Raw genomic sequence first — 19,243 nt, 5'->3', positions numbered from 1 at the left:
ATAAAAGTTTCTTCACGAAATATTACCACGGACAACAAAAGGGAACAATATCATTTTTTTTATACAAATGGTATGCAGTATACATAAACATATAATTTCCTTCTGACTGAAGTTTTTATTGAAATAACCATTAACGTTCCTCTTGCCAGAGCCGTGATAGTGGTCAAATAAAAAAAACAAGTCTCGTTATAATGGAAACATTTACTTGAACTTACATCCCGGAAATACAAACATATCATTACACTCAGGTACATAACATGAAAAAAAAATCTATGTTGATATTTTTTTTTTTTTTTATGTTTTAACTTGTAGTAAAAAGTGAGGGACGAGAAAAGGGAAGGATGGAGAGGTGTCGAAAGATTTTACAAGGTTTATTGTTCAACATTTTATCAATCTTTGTACATGGACCAGTACCAGGGATTACATTAGTACTGTATAATTATAATTCATTTAAAGTATAACTATATGGCCTGCAGTAATATTTCCCATTTTTTCCATTCCTTTTTAAAAACAAGCGCGATAAATTTTACCATAACCTATAGCAATGCATTTTTTTTGTGCATTGTAAGTATCTTTGATTAAGTTTTTCAAAGCTAAAACTGATAGACCAGTTTGAAAACATCTAGCCTTATACATATTTATTTTTTTGAAGAGAAGTACTAAATCATCAACATTGTTTTTTCTATCATAGAAACCTAAGATAAAATAGTTTTTTTTTATTAAAAGCAAATGGAATTAATAACACATCTAGCAGTGATTCAAAATTTGTTAAAACCACTTGAACTTCTTTACATTCCCAAAATGCATGAAATGTAGTTTCAGTGTCAGGTTTACAATGAAAACAATACGGATTATCAACAAGACCTATTTTATAAGTTGAAGCCACTGTAGTATTATGTTTTTTTTTTACAAATTTTAAAGGGAATTATAGAGAGTTGCCTACACATATCTTTGTTAAATTCAAGTGTGTCCTCCCACTTCTTTCTCCCATAGAACATAGTAAAGTTCCTTTTTATTGTGTTTAAGAAAAAGGCCAAATCAGTTTGGATATATAGATAATATATATTCAAATTATATGTTGACTTGCAATGTTTGGTTAGTTTATACTCTATTCAGGTATATTCAGGTATAGACCGAAAATATTCACGTTCTCTTTCCGAAACATGACCTAAGCAGACACAGACGAAAGCACCACATTAACCAGCGGTTCCCACATGATTTCTTCTTTCGATCGTCTAGTGTGATAAGACAGGGTAAGAATCTTTATAACCTCATTGACATGACTGTCACAGGTTTGTGTCATAAGATTGGAAAAGGCCATAGATCTAAGCTATGAAGATGATATTTTTATTAATAATCAGGACGACTTAGGGTTTGTTGAAGAATTCTTTTTCTTTTGACGAGCACATTCCTTGTAAAACCTTCTAACACGATTCGTGCAGGAGAAACTAACAGTGATAAACGTTCCATGCAAATTTGATAGAATTTCAAAAATTAAAAGCAAAATATCAGACTGAGACAGAATTGCAATAATTCCTATAATCCAACTGAACCCCATAATTGTTGATATTTTTATAAATACAATCACGTTGGACTTATTTGAACTGGCCGAGAGGGATGTGGAGGATATATAATGAATGATACAGATAAATAAAACGACATTTCCACACACAATCAACAATACTGGGACGACGAAAGCTAAAAATAGAACGAGATTTTGCGAAATAAAACAAGCACGTCCGCCATACCATGTCGCCGCAGGTTCTATTAATGAGTTAATTATTTTTGTAAAGAAAACGACAACTAATGGTATAGAAAAACCAACCAACATGTATTTAACTGTGGCAATAGATCTTTCCGATTTGCTGTAGTTTTTCAGAGACCTGATCTTGGTATTTAAGCGATATGAACATAGAAACATGAACATAAATGCACACAACCATGCAAAATGATGAATCATACCAAACCATGTACAATCAAGGGTTGAAGCGGCGAAAATGGGTAGAAGTAGGGAAAAAGTCTGGGCGAGCAGTAAGATTGTTATTAACACAATTAACAGATCGGACTTCCCATCTCGCAAACTTGGAATAACACAATACTGCACCAGGCAGTATACCAAACATAATATTGATATAGATGTACAAACTGTGTTGATAATACTTTTGTAGTCATCCAAAATATTGTATCCTTGATCAACACGTTGATATTTTTTTGAAAATGTATCGATACACAAAAAATAGTCTCTGTTTGCGTACACAACGTCCATTGGTGAAATTATTACTCCATTCACATGGAAGTACGAACTTACATTTGCTGTTCCACTCAACACATCTCTGATCAAGACTTCACTGTCAGACTCGTTTCCGCTGTATTGTATCTTTACTGCAGGACAGGGTAAATCATTGTCAACTGAAATCAGTTCCACTAAATACAACGGGTTATTAATAGAGACATTAGAATAACAAGTCATATTTTGTATGTTTTCTATATGTTTTATAATGTTACCATCTGGATTCATTTGACTGTAGTTTTTAACAATGTTTGCAACCAACGACCTTTGGGAGTCGATGGGAACATCATTGCTTATGTTTATCAATGGTATAATGAGATGTATTATCGAACAAGGATTTCCAGACTTCAAATGTGTTCCCGGTATAACTTTAGCTGTATTTCGATTGACCATTTGAAAACTTATTGATGAACGTGTACCATTAGTCACCAATGTTATCAAAGAATCTAATATCCCATTAACGATTCGGCTGATAATATGATGTCCACGTGGAGGTTCTGTATTTAATTCAAACAAGAGATCCAGCATTCGACCGTTCGTTGTGTGTGTTATATTCACACATTCACCACCGGATGGTTCTGAGAGGGCGGGACAGTACAAGCGCTGACAGCCAACCTGTTCGAAGGGAAAAAAACACAGAATTAACATAATTATACACAGTCGTATTATTCAAATCGTCTTGATGTTGTAAAAGAATGCCATAATGCGTTTGTATCTTTTAGAAATGTTGTGAAATATTCAAGTGTTCCTCTCTTTAACACTTATATAATCTCGCGAGTAGCTAACATGCCAACTTTGTTCGATCAAATAGTTCTTCTATATTTACCCAGTAACATTAATACTAATAATAATGTTTGCATGCATTTATTTGCTGAGATGACATTTGTTTTTGCAGTCTGTAATGAAAGTGAATATTTGGTTTACAAATATATTTTGTACAAAGTCTAATATATCTGATGCATATTGATGGAAACGTTAACGAATTTGTCACAAATTCAGAAAGTATTTTTTTTTCTAAAAAAATTAAACTAATGATGAATATTATTCTGAAGTAAATTAAAGCGTATATATATATATGGGTTCTAGATGTCGAAAAGGCATAGCGTATTCGGAACATAAGCGACGAGAGAAATGAAACCTGTATTAATCTTCCACATTCGCAAGTCAGTGTTTAGGTGATTTATAAATGAATTTAATACATTAAAATATATTCTATACCGAATTCATATCAATGTTATGAACGCCATTAAGGTATGCGGTATATCCTTATCTTCAAAGATCTGTAAAAGTCAGATATTATTTTTTATTTATGCCTATTTTAAACGGATCTGCAAGTTCTGATAAAACAATTCCCGGTCTAACAGAGTGTCCAATGGCTCTGCCGGAGTTGAAATTATATATATGGCAATTTGGTGGTCAGATATCTTTTGTAATTACAAATGTAGCGCTGCACTTGAGAGAGTACGAAGCTGAAATATACACCCTCACACAGATTTAAGTTAGTGCGACAGTGATTTTAACTCTTTTCTAAAATCGTAACTTTTTAATTATCTTAAAAACAAAAGTCAGTTTCAGGTCTCGACTGCTAAATGATGCAGAATTCCTCACGGAATGGCCCAAGGGGTAGGTTCTTTTATTCATGAAGAACTTTTTATATTCCCGGACTTATTATATGAATGACTATGTACATTTTGTAATGCTTTTGCAATCCAACTACTGTCGAACCGTACAGGGTACTTAGTGTATAAGTGTTAAATGTGTTGGAATTAATTTAGACAAGTTCGCCGAGACGTCGACGAAGTCATCCACAATTTACGTGGTCGATGTTTTTCTTTTTTGTAATTGTAATTTATGAAGTTCCAGTGTAAATCATTAACAGGAGCGCAACTATGTCTCTCTTTTGTTCTCTTTCGAAGCATATTTGGCTGTGAGCTGCGGCACTCACTTATAAACTCAGTCTGTCATTCTTTAATAGAGTGCAAAGTAAATTTTGAGGGATATGCTTTTCTTACAAGTTTGTAATTAAGTATCCATTGCATATAATCAATTTTGTGATGTCTTTTTGACGATGTTGAATCACTCTCGTCATTTATAAACGATTGCCTTATATATTTTTGAAAAGGCGTTCACTAAAACTAACCGGAACATGTTATTTTAACGCTAATTTTGTAACAGTCTTTGCAATGTTAGTCTTATTTTTACCCAGTAATAAATGACAGATTGACCTGTATTCGAGTTGTTCTTATGAATTAATGTCTATCTTAGTTGTAGCTCAAATTCCGTTTGTACCATCTTTTTTCTTATCTCACTTCCACTCCTTGTTTACATACAAGTTGTGTACTTCAATACTTTGATGAAATAGCAAAACTTTAGTGAATTAAATGTTCTCTTTAATGATAAAAATTATAGATACATTAATTTCATATAGGGATTGAACGGCCTTTTAAAAAAAATCTTACCGGCATGAAAACTAAAAAAACAACAACATTCAATCGATATATTTACATTTTTACTATAGAACAATTTTGTTTTTGTTTTTTTTGTTCATAGATAAGTAACTTATTTACTGCGTTTTGTATATGCGTCATCCATTAAAAAACATTGACAGAACAGCCCTATTTAAATGACATTGGGGCCAATAATTAAACGTAGTCATTTGAGTGTTTGACGCAGGGGCATTCTCCATGTTATTTGAAGCGAAGCGAAAAGACTCTCATTGAACAAGGTTAATGTATGTAATGTAATGTAAACCACGTGTAACCCGAGTTTTTGCTTTCATACTCAAATGTAATGCATTTCTGCTGGTAATGTTCACATAGTGGATTGCAGCTCAAATGTAAATATATGGTTTTTATTTTTTTAATAATTATGTTATGAAAATTGTGCTATAAAACCATTAAAAAAGTTTCTCTAAAATGAGATTACGATTGATCTTGCATACATATAATTGGTCAAAAATTAAACCGTTCAAAAACATATTCATACCGTCGATGAACCTTTTTTAATAATTGAATGCTGCATTTCATTCTTCCAAACTTAAATAAACGCCGTAATGAGCTTGATTCACTAAAATGTTTTGTCTAGAGCATTATCTTATTCACTACGTGTGCTCTATAAAGTGCACTACATAACAAATTTAGTTTCCTTCAACCTTTAGTTGATAATATTTATCATATGAGTATTATTATGGGTTTTGCTATTATTGTGCATTGTAAGTAGGGTTTATTACGTGACAATACGCCTTGTTCTGTTAGGCATTGGTGACCCTACAAGACTACTCGAAAATATGAAGACACGTATTATTTTCTGTACACCGAACGCCGCGATAGAAATTTCCCACTTCGTAAAGTAGTGTCGTTAGAATCATCATGACGACGAATATCACTAAAACATATCATGTTTAAATAGCGTTTACATCAGGAAAAGCGAAATTTAACACTCGGCGAATAAATATGGAAATTTTAAAGGCAAGACGATTGTTTCAATCGACAAAAAAAATCATGGATGCATATCCTTTAAATTATTACCAATGATATCTGTTTATATTGATATTGCTTACGATAATTATAACAAGCTAAAGATAAAAACAACGATATTAAACTGTTTCTTAATGAGCCTTTCAATCCTTTTTCCAAAAAATCTTGAAAGTTGTTGAATTTGTATAGGTTAATAGTTTGGGTAGTGTCGTTCTGTACACATTGTTTTTTGAACTATATCTTCATCATATAACTATCATTGTTATACATTTTAAAGATTTAATTGGCTCGAATCAACATTTATAGATTAAAGGACAGCCGAAGTGAACAATAGTTCTATACGAAGCGTTTTGTGGCAAATTGAACCTTGGCTTAGTTTCCGTCGGAATTGATATAATAAATAATCATTTTTCAAACAATTACGCCTACTTCTTACCTCGTCTGATAATTGAATCTCTTCTTCTGTGCATTTTGCAACTGCTTGTCGAAAACGAAGCATGGAGGAGAAATCAATCAGGCTGCTCAGTGTACCAGATTCCGACCCATCAAACTTCTCACCTATTAGAACACAATGGGTATTTTCTAAAACTGCCGGATACGTTAGGCCATCATTATCAATAAGACAATGCAAATTTCTGAAAAACAAGAGTTTGGATCCTATGGAGACCACAAGTGGTTTTAGGACACGATTTCTGCATGTTGTGTTATGTACAAGTTCCAAAGTGTTCGGTATTATTGCATAGTCGAATTCTTGGTAGCAATAATATAATGATGCAACGTTTTCCTTTGGTGGTATAAAGCGGTATCTACATTTATCACTATGAATCTTTTTCATCAATACCTCAATAACAGAACGGGACGGAGAAACTGTTTCAGAGAAACATTTAATCTCCAATGACCATGGTATATAGTTTTGAACTCGGTGGCATTCTGCACATTGGCGGTTCTTGTATGTAAGATTTGATCTCATATCAAAAACAGGCATCATGTCACGGAGTTCAGTTTTTATGTCCAGTTCGCAGTTCTTCTTGGTATCGATGCTACTATGCCATGACACAGGACAAGATGAAATCATAAACACTCCCTGTCTCATGTTAAACTTTTCCTTAAAAGTAATGGACTGACACGTTATCATTTCAAGATTTTTTTGATGTACTTTTTCTCTAGTTTCATCCAATTTTCCCGTAATTGCTGCTGCATCAAAACAGCAATTATCATAGTAAATGCACATCCGGCCGCAACTGCAGTACATATTTGATGGTCCACTGGCACACGAATGGTATCGATGATGACAGTTTTCAAATTGTTGTAGAGTGACGTCTGTGTCTTGTTGTAGGCAAAGCACGAGTGATGTGATGAAGAAAACCTTATAATACGCTAACGATTTCATTTTTGAAATCGGTCAATATGTCGATTATTTCGGTTGGTTTTGATTTCTTTACTGAATAGAATGTTACTTTTTTCCTTATTATGATGATAAGGATGTTCTAAAATGTTCTTAGATGCTGTGAGACCAAAGCTCTACTCCAGAAATGTGAGTAGTAAATGAACGCTAGCTTCTATCCGTCTATAAACATGCGAAGTACGTGACGTGTCCATGTCCTGAGGAATGCTGTGGACAGTTATTTGAATAGTTCGTCTCTTATTACAACCATTAAACTGTAGTCACCACATGTGATTCTAATGAAATAAGCATTAATTTTAGTCTGTTGGGAATGAAAGAAGATACACACCATATAAACGTATACCTGCCGCGAATATATTAGGTTAATAAAAGGAGAGATACCATAATATATTGTTGTCCCTCCCTCAACCCCCCCCCTCCAACACACCCACTTCCCTCCGAGAATTTTCAAGCTCAAAAGTGTAGCAATCTATATTTGTCCAAGTTATTATTAAAAAATAAATAAATTTATCACTATAAGATTGTCAGTTATGCGCCTATTGTGATAGGCCGAGATTAACTTATGTCAATACTGCTTATTTGGTTATATCAACAAATTAGAATGATGGCATAACAATAATAACAAAATGCGTAAAATAAAAAGCAAATAGTTGTAATCATACAGTCGATGATTTTAATTTATTTCATTAAAGTGACGTGTGGTTTGATGTCTCAAAAATTGATGACGTTACTCTCACAAACAAATGACGTAACATTCAATACCTGCTCACAAGAGCAGATAACTTTGCAATACGTAAAGACGGAATGGAGTTGATGACACGTCAGTATTCCGTTGTTCTTTCTTTAATATCTCTGTTTCTGTTATTTTTACAACTAAATACATGTACAATAAACTCTGTATGATAATTCGTTATTAAATGTGGACATTAAACTGATATTGTCCTCTAAGTGCACATTTCTCGCGATGTGAACACGAATCGTTGGATATCTTTGAACGCCACGTTGTTCTCAACTATGTAATTTTCACGGCTAAATACCAACTTTTACTTGCTATACGTACATTCAGTTTACATGTGCAATGCATACACATTTCTGAAATAAGAAAAACGACGAAATAAGTGAAACATATTTCCTTTACTTCCATGAAATTTTATATACATTACAGTATCAGCAGTATTATAATCGATAGTGCGAACGTACAACATCTCGAACAATATAAGAAATCGACAGGAAATATTTTTATTTACTCAAATATACAAATTTGTCACCTTTCTAATTTGTAACACTCTTTCTGACTGGATATCTTGCCGGGGTCTATATTTGTATAGACCCCGCTCTGCCGGTGTCTATAAAAGCACGTGCGATGGGAGATAACTTAATCAGAAAAACTCTCTTCATAACAACAAAGATGGCGTCCGACACACACAAACGTTCGAGGTTTGCCAATCATTTACAGGATGAAACAGTCTACAAGCAAACTCAAACGACAGCAAATTCACTGAAACAAGCTATGAGGGGCCGCTAGTGTGCTAATTACAAAGATAGTTGTGTATTATCCGAAATATTGCCGAAAATATGTCAGGTAAGGGGTACTGTATTTTAATAGTCAGTCAAGCTCATAGACCCGTAGACCCCTCCTAACCCTCAGATAACTAATAAAGTTCAATACTAATACAATAACATATATCTTATTTTCATAATTACCAATCTCGTTTTACTAAGTTATGAATCTTAAATGACTAAATGCTAAATGAAATATCGACAATAAATTATTTTATTGAATGTTATGACCTGATTACTTACAAGCATATTGATTCGGGCTGAGCGTGACAATTGACATATTGTAACTCAACAGAATCGAGTATGATATGCTGAAGATACAGCTTGGAAATTGGACTTCCTTGCAGAACATTCTGAAATGAAAGTAAAAGTATTTGTTATTTTTCATATATAATCCCAAGCTTGTTTTGCATGATGTTGTTTATTTTTACAATACAGAGATGAGGATATTAAATAAATGATAAGGACTTATTGGTCTGTATCACAGAGTAAACAGTAGTGAGTATACTTTTATTTTGAAGTTTTGATATATTGATTCATGTAAGATTTGATTGTTTTAATTGCATATTGTGTTAGCAGCAATTCCGGATGCATGATAATTTTCTTTTTTTTCTGTTTCAAAACGATAAATAAGGAGAACTGACTATATGTTTGAAGTTGATATTTCATCATCTTTCATACAGTATCTGTCAATGCAAACAAATACAAAGAAAGAAAACATGAAAAAACAGTTATTTCCAAATGCTTGTTCTTCTAGATTTGTTTTATTATATGCAAATGCATGAGCAAATACTCAGCAAATTTGCATCTCCTTTCACAAACTTCCTTTCCCGCATCAAGCCATATTTAATATAAAGTTATATAAGTTGAACAAATATTTTAGAGATGGAGAACTGATAATCAAGCCATTGTGTATGTAACCATTTGTATATGATTTCAGATTTGATTTGTTTGCATTGACTCCTAAAAAATAGATATCGGCATGAATATTTTAGCTGCTATTCTATTCGTTTCAGATTTCCTATATCGCCATTTTTAGCATTTTTTTTTTTACTTTTTTCATCATGAATACAATTAATTCACTAGTACACATCAAACACAACTTGTTTTTATGATGAGATTCGGACTTTCTTCTATTAGATAATTCTAGAGTGTTGTATAAAGTTTACAAATATACAGTGTAGTTTAGCATTTTTTTGTTAATACTTAGAATAACTCTTCTTTCAGCACGTCCTTGTTTACGTCCCCATACTACTTTAGTCCTGCTTAACACGTAGTAACTGGCGATCACAACACTTGTATTTTGCAAAGCAATGGGAATCTTTCATGAAGGGTCCTACGATTCCTATCAATTGATTGAAATGTACATTTCAAGAAACGTACAGATTTTGTAGAAAACTATTCTAGACAAAAGGCAAAACGATAACCAGTTGTACTAGATTCTCTTTTGGAATGGAGAAAAAATCTATCAGATCCATGATTCAAATAGAGGCTTGCAACCAAAAATGAAAACATGAAACACAAGTCTATATCTCTTGACTCTGATTTGCAAACTACATTGATATTCATGTCGGGTATGTACAAAGAATTATATATTTGTTTTTTGCTCAGATATAGGCTCTTTTTCCCCTTTTAAGTTCATATATTACATTTTATGATATTATTAGGTAAATATATAGTCACATATTCAGTCAAAATGTTAATGCATTCACAAGACGTATATTTTGTTACTAAACCCATTTCACATTTCATCAGTCAGATTTACAAAAACAAAGATACTCTCTCACACTAACTTCTCACCTGTGCACGTTCACTAACATGACGTACATTACAAACACGCGCGTAACTGAATGATCACAATTCAATATCGTATGTAATTACCAACACTAACACGAAAAAAAACCAAATCTAGTCGATTGATCTTTGTCTACAAAGAACTTTTGCATTAAATTCTCACAGGAAGAACAAGGATTGTTCTATAACCAAGAAAAAGCTATCTTAACAATCGACAAGTATAAAGACGAAATACCAGCAGCTATTGTCTAATCTTCTCACCACCGTTTTTAGTACCATTGAGTCCGGAAACAACTGTGTTATTACCGATATACTTAAGAAGTCGACTAAATGGTATGTTGATTTTGAAGAATTCCAAAGATATTATGATCAATATTGAAAATAATAATAATAAGAGGTTCTTATATATCGTTTTATCACAACATAATGCGTAGGTCGTCTCACAGACTTTCATAAATTATTATTCGTGGTTATAGGTCCTTTGCAACCAGCCAATGTATTTCCGAACAATTTACAGGTTTTTTTTAATTTTGGAACGTAATTTGTAGAAATACAACAAAAGGCCAAAGGGAAACATAATGAGAAAGATATTGTGATCCCAAATGTTGCTATGGGGACAGCCGATCTGTTGTTTTATTTTCCATTTCAATTAAATGGAAGACACAGAGGAAGACCCCAATTCAGCAGTGGTCCCACAGTGGTCGCCGTTTACGACATGTAGTGGAATACAACAGGCCAATTATTTTTCCCGAACTTGCAGAGGAGGAGTCTTATTTAGGTTTAGATGCATTCGAATAGGTATACACTTGTAGATGTGTTGCTTCACTCAACAAAATATATCAAAAGTAATCTGCCACCGTTCATATGTAAATAATAACAATATATAGGAGAATGGTTTTGAAAACGCATTGCATGTAATTTAATGCAAACTGTTTATTATTCATGGTTATCAACAAATTCAATATGACGTTACATTAACGACATGATTAGGAATTCATTTCGTGCGTTTCCAATGATACAAAATATTGTATATGGTATATCCCGAAATAACCATACTTTAACTATTTTATTACATTGATACAAAAAGCATCAATCCGACAATATACAAAAACAAACCATGATGAACAGTAAAATATAACTTTTATTTTTAACAGCATCAACATAAACAAATTGCAGACTACAGTACAACAATATCACATGGAAAGAGTGAAGTTTTGATTTAATTCCAACATTGACAAACTGATCTGTATCACAGTTCTAAATAATAGTACCTTTGTGAACCGCCTTGAACATTTCATTAGACTTAACGAACTGCTTGTCATTAATTACATCGGTCTTTGTAGTTTTCAGAAAGAGTCACTGGAGCCCATACCTCATAGTTACCATCGACTTTTTGGCATAGGGTATTCCGTTCTCCTTTTTCATTTCGGCATTATATCGCCGGGGAACGCCATCCACCGATTCTGCTGACTGCGCCTCCAGGTCTTCCAGATCTATTCCTCTCGTAAGCAGGTAGGCCTAACTGCTGAACACCGACAGCGAAACATCAACATATTTGGTTTTGTTTGCCTCCCTTTCCGTCCTACAAAGACTATAACTCTGTATCGCCCAGTTGGGCAAACCGATCGGCCATGTTGATCAATGTTGACGCTGATTGGTCGAGAACTCAATCAAGCCTCGACCATCCTCTGAAATAATTTACTGGGTCTTTGTTCTCCCAACTAACGCACCCTTTTTGAGCACTAATTCTCTAATGTGGAGAGATAATGGAAATAGCCAATTCTAAGATATTACTTTCATAGAGTGTAAAATATATAGGTATAATAATATATGATATTATATTAATATATACCGTTGGTGCTAATAGAGCATGACCAGGTCTAGTTATACAGTAGAAACGTGCCACTGTTATCTCTATATGTGTTGGCTAGGTATCAGATCAGATTCCGGTATCAACTTTGTACATGGCACGGCCTGGTTCATCAGCAGATAGAACTGACTGATACCGATGACCTTCACCTCGATATACGTCATTATATGCACGTCCATGTACCCGTCCGAAAGGTAACGGAACATATCGTTCGGAAGTGCTTGTCCGGATGTACAGTATATGGTATTGTAAGATGAATTTGTGTAGCCAATGAAAATGAGACAAGATAAACACGTGTTATCGTTATCTGGCTGTACCTGTCGATTTATATCTATATACATTCACTTCTGAATACAGACCGGTATATCCGAGTAAGGGGGAAAGTTATACGTTTACTTATGTGGATATATCATCTGTACATTCAGTCCAGCCATATTACGGAGATGGTGATAACTGAGTAAGGAACGCTTGCGTGTGGTCACCTACATGGATATAAACAATAACAAACCGGATGTACTTCAACTGCCATTTCCTGGATAATCTTCACCTATGACTGTAACCCCCAAAGTAATTTTTTTTTTGTAATCACCTGGATATGGTTTAACTGCTGTCACCCGAATGAGCTTCAGCTGTAATAACTAGGATTTTGGACTGAACTGATGAATTTCACATGAATGAAGTATTTACTCTATTTAGTCGACTTATTCACCTTGGCTAAGTAAGGCCCTAACACACTGAAATGTGCTATCAGTTGTAAACTGTGTATAGCTGCATCTGCTTTGTTATATTTGGCTGTTTTTCAGAAGAAAGTGGAGATTTTTGTTTTTGGTGATCATACGTGTGATGACCAGGATAATTCACAAAATAAAAATGAAACGATGACTGACTAAAGACATTAAACACATTCCGGTATATCGTAATTTCAAAAAGTACTGCGATCAACCATTGCCAAACTTGAAGATAATTCACAGACATTTGAGACTATTTCGACTGAAATACTTGTTCAAACAAAGAAATGCAAAGACGAACTTGATACACTAGCGCTGGAGTTTTTGTCGGAATTAAAAACGTTAACAACAGATAATGAAACATTGTTGAACAATCGCAAAACCGAACTGGAAAACAGAGTTGCAGAATTGAAAATGCGAGTCCAGGAATATAGAGAAACGTTATTGTCGGGATCAGGAATCCAAATATACGACATTGAATCAGACATCCAGGATAGTCCATCATTCCCGAACATACCTGCCTTACACACGGCGAGGTTTACTGCGTGTGTGTCCTTCTCTGACCATCTCCGTGACGCCCTGGGTGAACTGACTACCTCCTTAGACAGAAACAAGGCACATGCACACTGTGAGGATGGAACCAATCCTGAGTCGTCTATTAAACAAGAAGAACCATCCACAGTATCATCTTCATCTTCAGACGGTCAGTCGACTACGTCCTCACACTCATACACACTACTGGATACACCAATAATGATGTCAGAGTTTACTTCACCGTGTGGTATCACCTCTATTTGTCCTACTACGTCAGCGGAAGCGTGGACGTGTGATAAGTACTCCCGGACCGTCACACTCCTAGACAAAGAGGGACACATAAAAGAGCAGATAGAGTATAATAACCTTGTTAGAGACATCAGTCTGTCCCTCACCACAAACAACCTCTGGCTCTGTACTGCTGACTATAATAACATCATGGAACTGGACACATCAGTATACAAACTAACAAAACGATTTAGTTCAGACTTTCCGTGGAGTATCTATGTGACAAGCACAGGTCACGTGGTAATGGGTACACCCAACGAGGTTACAGTGTAAACTACAAAAGGTTACTCAGTACACACTACCAACACACAGATGTCAGGTGTCATCTGTCCAGTACGCACCACAGAGTGTTCATTCACAGGGAACATTGCCGTGTTAGACTCTGATTACTCTGGCCTTGGTGGTAAGGACACACCAAATATAATGATACTCGACAACAAATTGTCTCTGCTATGCCGATTCACAGGGGAGGGGATACATGCAGCTCGGGAACATCCATTTCATCCAAACGACCTGACGTATGACAGCAGAGGGAACGTTGTGATATTAGACGGGACCAATAATACAGTGGAGCTGGTCAGTGGTACCGGACAGTACATCAGGACACTACAAACAAATCGCGCGTTTATACAAGCTTTAGGGATAGACAATGATGGCGTGTTGTGGGTTGTGTTTGATGACGTAAGAAGCAATCGTGTTAAACTATTCCAGTACTACAAATAAATAAGGATAACATAATCACTTTCCTATACAAAAACACAACCAATGCTCACCTGACTCATACATATATAATATAGTGTTATTAATCAGCTGATATCATATTGACGTCCATTGTTGTTGTTTGTGTTGACACGGGACGGTACGTCAAAAAGAACCAACAACCATGTGCAATTTCGAATGAAGTGGACGCTCGATTTGGCACATTTTTCATATTGCCTGAGTTGAAAGTCGGCCAATATCGTGAACAAGAAATTTGGTAATTTTATCAATATAGGCCGAGTTTGGTTGAAATATTGCTGGGCCGGAAAAGACATGTAATATATTAGATAACTAATTAATATAACCTGAATAACCTTGTTTGGTAGTATAAACCAGACATTTTCTGTTTACCATGAAGTGCAAAGTAACAGATAATATTAACAATTATTATGTGCTTGAAAATTTCTCGCAATCACATTGTCCGATCTATACACGTGACCAGTCCTCAAAATACTCATGTAAACTGGTTATCTGGTGAATCTCGATTTCTAATTATAGCCTATATTATGGAAATTTCCCGAAACCTGTCACAGCACATGCGCAGTTAGACCGGAACGCGATCTGTCAGACGACAAAAGAAGATGGCTGCTGGCGAACGTTTCTCCTTCGTTAAATCTGACAATTTCAAAACTATTCGAGGATCAGGAAAAAAGGCCATCGAACACGCAATGCATGTTCTCCATGCTTATCTTGAGAAGAAGAACCTCGATGATGTTTTCGAAAGCTACGATGCTGAACTGTTGAATTCAAACCTGGCTAAATTGTTTATGGAGGCTCGCGTACAAAAACCAAACCCTTGTTTTACTTAATTGTTGAAGCATATAATAAACAGCTATTAGGGTTTTCGCCTCTGTCAATATAACTCTTTCAGGTTCATATCACATCATATTTAACAGCACAAACGTCTATAATTGTATAATATCTGCCAGGTAGTCAATTAGTTTAAATATTGACAGTTTTCCATTACATAACAAACATTTTTTAAATGAGGAACAAAACGAGATTATAATATCCAACTTCAAAAGAAAAACAAGACATTGGTTAAAAGTTACAGAACTTTATTTTGAAAGCTTCCTGTTTAGGAATAATTTTCTGTATTTTTGTAAATAAATGTTTTCTTAAATTTGTGTGTGTTGCTGTATTTATTTATATATATAATGATTTGCAATAGTACATACACAATCTCGGAAGTGTGATAGCGAGAAAATAAATGATAATAGGGACAGTGCATAACTGACCCTTTGTTATCGTTTGATTCGTCATTGACGATATCTTCAACTGATAATTCACGTGACATCTGGACATTGCATAACCGTTATTAATTTTACAACAACAATGAAACAAGTTGATTAAACATTTATTATAAATATAAGTCACATGTCATCATTACACGTGACATCGTATAATGAAAGTCCAACGCGTCCTCCTCTTTCCTTGTGGACCTGTCAATTTGTGTCTCAGCATCGTACCTAGGTATTAATGATAAGTGCAGAAATATTCCGAATGATAAAGTGATGTGTTGGATCGGCACGTTCTTCTTTATCAGCCCATGTTGACTCCTATTCGTCTGGCCAGTTTTCCCAGTTAGTTGATATTGGCCAATTTGTACCAATATTGGCTCAGGTTGAGAGGGTACAAAATACGTTACAGTATCGTCATATCTACATGCAAGTTGTTAATAAATAATTACAAATCATCGAATGAAACACTCTACTAATTGAAACTAAAATCTCAAAAGAAAACTCAATTCCAATATATTCAATTGTGTTATTCTGTAAACCTATCGGTTTGTTAACAGCAAATTGTACCTACGTGAAAGTTAGGAGGTAAACCAGATTGGAAAAGATATCATAAAAGTGTCTCAAACTATAGTCCTTGAACGCATCAAATTTAGAATATAAATTAAAGTCTGTCAGTATTTGTCAAAATTATCACGAAATTCCTGATATTCCATGAAGCCCGTAGATATTGAATCAATTGCGACATGTAAACACCCAATATTTGGGCGGCATGTGTGTTGCTAATTAACGATCAAGGAGCGACTGGTGTAACAGGGATTTTGGAGTCCTTGATTGCAAGTTCAAAAGGAGGGAACTGTCAACTTGGTTAACACATGTTTTTGACTAAAAGAAAGATTCTCTGTATATAGCTGAAAGTAATATCAAACGACTTGACAATATATGTTCTGAAAAGCTCTCTGATATTTCAGCCTCATTTGAAAACTAAATGCCAATCGAGGAGCACGGTTCTTAGAGGTTGTTATGCCAATAGTTTTCTGGGGAAATGTCGACGTTTTCTTAAGGCTAGTCCAAATAATAGCTAAAGATTTGCATTGACGTTTGCCTTGAAGGAAGCTATAGAACTTTATATAGAGGTCAATATTTTTTGCAATGCCTCTGTCAGGAGTCGCAATTGGGACCTCATGCCTACTAGTCTACCGAATGAGCTAAAATGAAAGTCTTCCTAGCAGACTCGGTTGGAAACGGCTAGTATTTGTACTAGGATGACATACATTCATTCGGTTTCGTATTTTTGGGTTAATAATGTAAGGTAGTATAGATGGACCACTCACTCTGTTCACCAAATCTAAGTCACCTCTTCATGTTCCTTTAAGCACATTTCCGCTGCGAAACAGAGTGTCCTGGGAAGTGCAAAACTATTGCACGAGCAGCGTTTATGTCATGGATAGCGCGATTGCGAAAGTGCATGTGTACTAAAGGGGGATACTTCGAATGATTGTGATAGAAATATCGAACTAAATACATCATAAATGCGATTCCTGACACTAGTGACATGATGTTGTAATGACCCTCGTACCTGACTACGTAAACATGCATGTAATATAGTTATCTGACTTTCAGGTCAATATAATTCCACCTCACTTTGGATATAACTGTCGTCACCAATCCACGCAGAGTGATCCATAATCTGGCGGAAACACAGAAAAACACTCGTAATTCTCGGCTGCCTAAGGCGCCCAAGCGAAGCTCTTTAATGGTAACACATGCGTGCGTAAACCGAGTTGTTTCCCCTTGCTACACATTGCCCTTATATGTTTCGTCCTGAAGAATCCGTCAAGTGGTGAAAACGGAAGTGTACTCTTAAAACAAAGACAATAATGTTTCATCACGTACATGTATATCTACAAATAGTGAAAACGATCTTGTTGTATTTTATTACTGTTTTATTTAGAGAAAAAATCAATACGAAATACGAAGCAGAAATTCTCCTTTGTCGTATTCTCGTGAGAATGAGATGCAACTTTATCATATGTTGTTAGGGATAATAAAAGAAACAGAATATAAATGTATATATAGTAGTTGTTTTATTTCTACATTTTCAGATTTTGAAAAAAACTATTATACAGTCTGAGTGAAAATTTTGATACATTAATTTAGATATTAACAAGCATGAAATTTCGTTCAGAGATTATCATACGATGACGTCACAAACACTTCCTACCTCATCGGCCTTTATCGGTTATTTCCGGAAGCTGATGTTTGATGCATTATCTTTTTGCCGAGCTGGTGCTTCAGGACTCAGGTTCAAATAGTAAAATTAAATGTATTTTCTGAAGATTCTTTTGTCATCAACAAGAATATGTTGATAGTTCTACCGGAATACCTTCAAAAAGAGCCGGCATTATAAAAATGGATCTACATGCCCTTCTTTGTTTTACAAACAAAACAATCAGCAGCTTTTGTTAACCATTTGTTGAGAGTATGAACGCAATAATTAACTTTTAAGTCATGTTATAGTCTTTACATAATTCATTTATACATCACTACTCATTAAAGAAACAAGTGATAATGTAATCTATGTCGAAACCAACAATGATTTCCAGACCACCAACACGAGTTTAAACGCATTTTTTCAGCGTTCAACGTATTCATTTTTCACATTGCGTGCCGATTAATAACTAATTACAGACAGAAACTGTTTGATTTTATTTTGCATGCTTTTTGTGCCCTGACAGAAGGTGGGTTTAATTCTTATTGTGGACGAAACTGGAGTATCTTGAGAAAACCCACCTGGTGGAGCAGGTGACAGGGATCGAATCTTGCCATCTTGGTGAAGATGAGCGCGCTATCCTTTGCCCACCCTACCCACCATATACGTTACCCAAAAGAACAAATATCTACTTCTGTTTTGAATGGAAGTAGGTGATGTCAATGATGTACAACTTATATTATAAATACAATTGTACCAATTACATATGATACAAATATTCTATATACGGGAGACCGTTGCGAGTTGGGCCATCCCTGCTATTTTTGTTCTGGAGCTAATATTTACAACTTAAAGGGTCTTAGCAGTTTAGTTGGCTGCGAATTCACTCGAAAAACAATAGCATGGGAAACTCAATTAAAATTGCTAAACCGGAGAAAGTTACTTTTCGAAGCGTAGAAAGAAAAGGCATGACCTCGCCTCTTTCTAGTTATGTGAACTTTCTGTAAACGGAATTGCTACTCTTTTACGGTCAAACGTGTAACACACTGATAACGTCAATTGATATACATAAAAGCCCAGTCTGGCACT

The sequence above is a fragment of the Mizuhopecten yessoensis genome, unplaced genomic scaffold (assembly GCF_002113885.1).
Source record: "Mizuhopecten yessoensis strain PY_sf001 unplaced genomic scaffold, ASM211388v2 scaffold10595, whole genome shotgun sequence".
NCBI classification, from domain to species: domain Eukaryota; kingdom Metazoa; phylum Mollusca; class Bivalvia; order Pectinida; family Pectinidae; genus Mizuhopecten; species Mizuhopecten yessoensis.
The sequence above is the reverse complement of the archived record's forward strand: the minus strand, read 5'-3'. Positions refer to the sequence as shown.